We start from the raw sequence: 5316 nt of genomic DNA, 5'->3' as shown, positions 1-5316 counted from the left end.
CTTGCATCCCCTGAGTAAAAAAAGCCAGAAACTTTATTATTCATACCAAACTCTTATACACAAAAGCTCCTATGTCTTTTAAAACATCTTAGCTCTTAGTCCATCGCAACCACAATGCGTCACACAAATGGGCCCATGCTCAGACTCCTACAATACGGACTTAATCTTCAGTGCATTGTGCTAGAAAAGCGTTCATTTTACTGTCACTTTGAATCAGGTCACGAGAAGAGTGGTAACACTACAGCCAGAATGCTGAAAATCAACTGTGGAGAGGAAGTTTTGGAAACAACACGCCATAAGAATGACATGCTGTGAAAATGCAGAGAAAGCTGCTTGCTTGAGACTGCGCTGCTGGACTGAGGCAGAAGAAGTCACACTGAGCAAAGCCTCTGGAATTCCCTGAGGATGGTACTGCAGCGGTGAGAAGGAACTTGGGGATGTTGTGCACTCAGTGCTAAGAAGCACTCAAGGGATTCTGCACCAGACAACAGTTCAGGCGCAGGGCCTTGGAAGAAGATCTGAAGTGAAGCCTGTATAATAGAGTTAAGAACCAGAGCCAAAGGGCACCGAAAATGTAAACACTGCAGGGCAGCGTGAAATGAGATGAGCAGCAATCCAGAGACCACTTCAAATCTCTTAAAAATATACAGAGGTACTCATTTAATTACACATTAAACACAACCAAGAGCAGTTTTGGTTTGCTCTTCCATGTTTCAGCTCGTTACATTTGCACATCGTGTTACTGTCAAAAAACAAAGCAACCAAAATAACGTAAAAAAGCTGAAAAAGGACTGGATCAGTGAAGGAACAGAGCCATCACAGCTGTGTGCTGCACCAGCCCACACTGCACAGTCACGGTGTCAGCACTCAGCCACAACCCGCCGTCCTGCTCAGCAGAAGGGTTCAGCCCTACGTTGCACTGCTCACACGAAGGGGGTTTCTACTGAAAGCCAGGGAAGCAGCAGATAGGCAGGGAGGAAAAGCTCCTCCATCCTTAACTACGGCTCATGACCGGATACGTGACTGAGAAATTTCACTGTGATACCCCAGAATCAGTAACAAGCAAAGCACGTGGTCATTCTTACAGGAGGTCCAGAAATGAAAGAGCAGCATAAAAAGAAAAACAGAGGTGAACAGATTTGCTTCAGTGCTTGCTTAACTCAGACAAACCTAATTTGGAGAAGAAAACTGAAGTTTTTTAACTGAGCTTGGAGGGGCTTACTAAACAGCAGGTCAGCCTGGATCCAGCTGAGCTCCTGGATCAGCTGTTTTCTGTTGGACCAATCTCCTGTGAAAAGCCAAAAGCAGAAATCCGGCTCTAAGGGCTCAGAAAGAATAAATGACACAGAGCCCAGGCCACCTGAATTTTTTTTTTTTTTTTTTCTCCCCAGGAAAGATGTGAAGAATAAAGTTGTTCCAAAAACTTTCCTCAGTTTTCCTTGTTCCACTATCAAGTAGACAAAAAGCATCAGCTTCTCTCATTTGCATTAAGTACCTCAAATGCTGTGGACCACTGACATCATTTGATAGAAAACACATTCTTAACACAGAACATTTCTTACATCCAGCCAAGCATTAGCAAAGCCTCTCGCCTCCCTCAGAATCCTCTTCCTAAATTGCAGCCCTGAGCTCCCCTACCATGCTGCTGCAGTTTGCCAGGTGATTATTACTTAGCAGAACTGCCATGGGAACAGAGGCAGACACTTCTCATTACTTCCCAGCTTCTAAGCACACTTTTTTTAAAGTCAGCTGTTTTGCTTTTCTCCAGCTTTACTTCAAGCCCCGTGCACAGACATTCCTGGATCCGTCTGGTCTTACTAACATTGCTAATGCAATATTTAAAGGCTGCTGCATGAACAGGAACCTGGGATCTATTTGTGCCCACAGGCCCCAGGCACCATTTATCAGCTTGCCTCCAGCAAACAAATCCCTTGATAACAACAAGGCATGTTAGGTTCACTTTTCCATTTAAAGGAAATGGGCAAAACTCAGCGCTCATTTTCCAGCAAAATGTGCATTTCATTGCTTTTGTTAAGCAACTCTTGCAGAGACAGTTACCCAGCAGTGGAAATAAAGCCAGGCAAGGAAACAGACCTGCAGGAACCAAGTCCTACTTGTCACACTGCCAGCGAGACACTGAATCATCGCATTCCAAGAGCCAAGTTCAGAGCAAGTAGGCACTAATGTGGTGAATCTCATGAAAACCAAACACCAGCATCATATTCTACGCACACGCATGCACAGTTCTGTCTTGTCTGGATTTGAGAAACAAGATCCTGAGGTAAGGTTGCTTAGAATAACTTCTCTTCTGAATAACACCGCAGGGACATTCTCCTGCTTAAGTACATTGAACAGAGTTCTCTCCAGAATAGCCCAGGCTCTTCCACTGTCACACCAGGCAGACCAGAACCATGACAGCTCTGCGCTGAACAACTCCAGCATTTATTCCAGCCACCAGGAGTAATTTCTCCCAGTACATACATTCCATAAGATCAAAACTTTCAGCATTAGGAAAATCCTCTTTCAGTCTTTAGAGAATGCAGTAAGCCTTAAACACGCATCCAGGAATCTTCTGATGCTTCACGTACGTTTCCACGTGAGCCCATGGAGGTATGTGCACAAACTCCACTGCTTGTTAGCAGGACTGGAAACCCTGGCTTGAAAATACACCCCAGAGTGTTCTGGTGTTAACAGAAAAATTGACAGATCTCAAATGCATTATAATAAATTCTTTCTCAGAAAATACTGGCCTGCTAACTGTTGCCCAGGATTCTTGTCAGTCTGAAGCAGTGAATCCCTTGTCTCATTCACCATCTGGGCAGCACTCTCGGTTCATCTGAAGAACAGGACGTTGCACCATCCCACCTCATGGCAGAAGAGTGAATTATAGAGATACTGCAAGACTCAACTACATAAAGTGCATATAATATGGAAAGAGACAGGCCGTATTCCAACAAGCTTTAGTCCCCCTGACAATTAACATCCAGACGAGCTTGTGGGTTTGAAATGTCAGCGTTCGGCCAATGAATCAGCCAGTGAGATAGTCCAGTCTGCATTTCTGATCCATCTGATAAGGCATCATAACAGCTTTAAGTGCCAAGGATCTGTCAGGGCCTTTAGTTTAGAAATACTCATAATCCCATCATGCAATCCCATCCTCACCGTTCTGCCAACAAGCAGAAAAAAAATGGTCATGGGTAAAAGCCAAAGGAACGTGAAAAAGTCGTCTTATTTTGCTGAACAGCCGTACACCATTTGCATGAGCGCTGCAGAAAACCTGCAGAAAAATCAGCTGTCAGTCAGCTTCTGCTTCTGTATCACATCCTGACCAGAAGGGGGAAAATGCAATTTCCAGTGTTAAGAACAGCACTGACATAAAAGGGACATCGACTGGTATGCAGGCCAACAGAACAGGGACGGGCTACAATGTTAAGGAGAGGTAAAACTAGCAGCAAAGTGCCAGCTCCTGAGTGAGGGAGAGTTCTGAAGGAAATAGGGTAATTTGACTGGTGGGAGAACAGCACAGAGCAGATCTCATGGCTTAAAGAACTTAGAAAATAATTAAGCAGGCAAAAAGCCATCGCTGAATGGAGACCCATCAAACACAGCTGATGTTCAAGCATTTTTGCTGGCATCTAGGACTTTTTCCATTAGCACAAGTACTTGCATTTTCCTCTGAAAACCAGCCGAAGCCAAGCTTGTCATGCAGTCGAGCCAGGCACAGCACTTCTCCCCATACAGAACTGCAGTGAGGAGCTGGCTGTGCTGGGCTTCCTCTGCCACCATCTCTTCCATGCACCTTTCCTGGGACACAAGCCTGTGAATACTGAAACACATGAACAATTCTACTCAGCTGGGTATTCCTGTGGCTTGCTCTGGTAGCCAAAGTACACGATTTGAACCAAAGGCAAAAACCTCTTATTCTATGCTTGCCAGACCTCTGGACATAACCTGAGACTCCTGCACCTGAGAAGGGAAGATGCAATAAAACTTTTGTCTTGCTCTCCCCATCTCAGAACTGGAAACACTGGTGAATACCCATGCATTAGAAGTTCTCAGGACAGTAAAAAGCAGCAATCAAGTTACCACATCCTCCCCAAGTTGAGTTTTTATTGGGGTAGATGAGAAAACAGAACGTGAAATAAGGTCTGGATAACAAATACAGCAGATGTAAGATATAAAGATATCATCAAGGAATGTCTCACTTTTCAGTCAGCAGCTGAGCTGCCTAAACTGAGGACATGGTTTAGTGGACATGGTGGTGATGGTTGCACTGGATGACTTCAGAGGTCTTCTCAGCCTTAATAGTTTTGTGATTCTAAATTACACTTGAAAAAAATGTTTCAACCCATTCTAACAAAACGTAGAGGAGGAATGAACACAAACAGTAAGGCAATAGTGTTAGCACTCTTAGTCAGGCGTTTTGCAGCTCCTAGCCAAGGCCCACTGAAGTCAATAGATAAGCACATTCTTACTGCTGTAACAGCATTTCCTTTTCCAATCCTTCATTTTCCTTGTGAGAGCAAAACTGGACCAGCTCAGAACCTCGTGCTGTAAAGCTGAGCCTTCCACAGAGAAACTGAAGTAGTTTCCCAGTCTCCATCATACAGTCTATTATTTGCCAGCTGTGAACAGCTGTGCTCTGAGATACAGGTTTCCAGCTCTCCAGATCAGAGCATTACTTACCACAGCATCCCAAAAACAGGCCCGACTGGAGAGAACTCAGAGCGAAAGAAGGAAGTCCTGCAGAACACGGCGGCACCTGACAGCCAAACTCATGATGTTCAATGAGGGAGGACTGAAAGAGGAGGGAGAGGGAGGAAAGGGAAATATGCACGTACCACAACTCTGCACATAGCTAACACTGCCCTTCCAGAGTCCTTCAAGGAGAAACAGCGCATGAATCTTCATCATCCTCATCCAGCAGGGATGAAACTGTGCAAGAGAAGAAGGGGACTTCCCTGTTGTAGCAGGCGTAAAGTGGGGTTATCAGGATGTGACGTGTCAGGACCTCCCCTGCTCTGTGGTGGATTTATGACGCATGCTTTAGGGGCGTAGACGAAGCACGTAGGCTATATAAGCTGCTGTGTAGTTGCAATAAACGCCATTTGCCTTCCATCATGTTGATGTCTGTGTCGCTAATGGCCCTAGTCATTCGCTAGTCCTAAGGCAGCCTGACCCTTCAGAATGGGGGCTGCAACAACTTTCCCAAGATCAAAACAGCACTGTGGGGAAAGGAAAGATCACACAATAAGTTTAACAGCCGCTCAAATGGTGCTGGCATTACCATCCCTGCTTTTCCATCAGGAAAGAAAT

At 45.1% G+C, this 5316-nt stretch overlaps 1 long non-coding RNA gene across 2 annotated transcripts; it reads right to left on the bottom strand.

The window, feature by feature from the left end:
* Window positions 1-2987: 2987 nt before the first annotated feature.
* LOC122193714 lies at window positions 2988-5240 on the bottom strand. Of its 2 annotated transcripts, XR_006182961.1 has the most exons (4): window positions 4842-5240; window positions 4687-4762; window positions 3163-3826; window positions 3031-3067 (listed from the first exon to the last, which is right to left on the bottom strand). It is a non-coding gene; the product is annotated as an uncharacterized LOC122193714 (long non-coding RNA). The 2 variants fall into 2 exon arrangements; XR_006182960.1 differs by having other exon boundaries at window positions 2988-3826.
* Window positions 5241-5316: the final 76 nt, after the last annotated feature.

The sequence above is a fragment of the Lagopus leucura genome, unplaced genomic scaffold (assembly GCF_019238085.1).
Source record: "Lagopus leucura isolate 7727_CA_CO unplaced genomic scaffold, USGS_WTPT01 35340-0_obj-0_obj, whole genome shotgun sequence".
In the NCBI taxonomy this organism is placed as follows: Eukaryota; Metazoa; Chordata; class Aves; order Galliformes; family Phasianidae; genus Lagopus; species Lagopus leucura.
The sequence above is the reverse complement of the archived record's forward strand: the minus strand, read 5'-3'. Positions and strand labels throughout refer to the sequence as shown.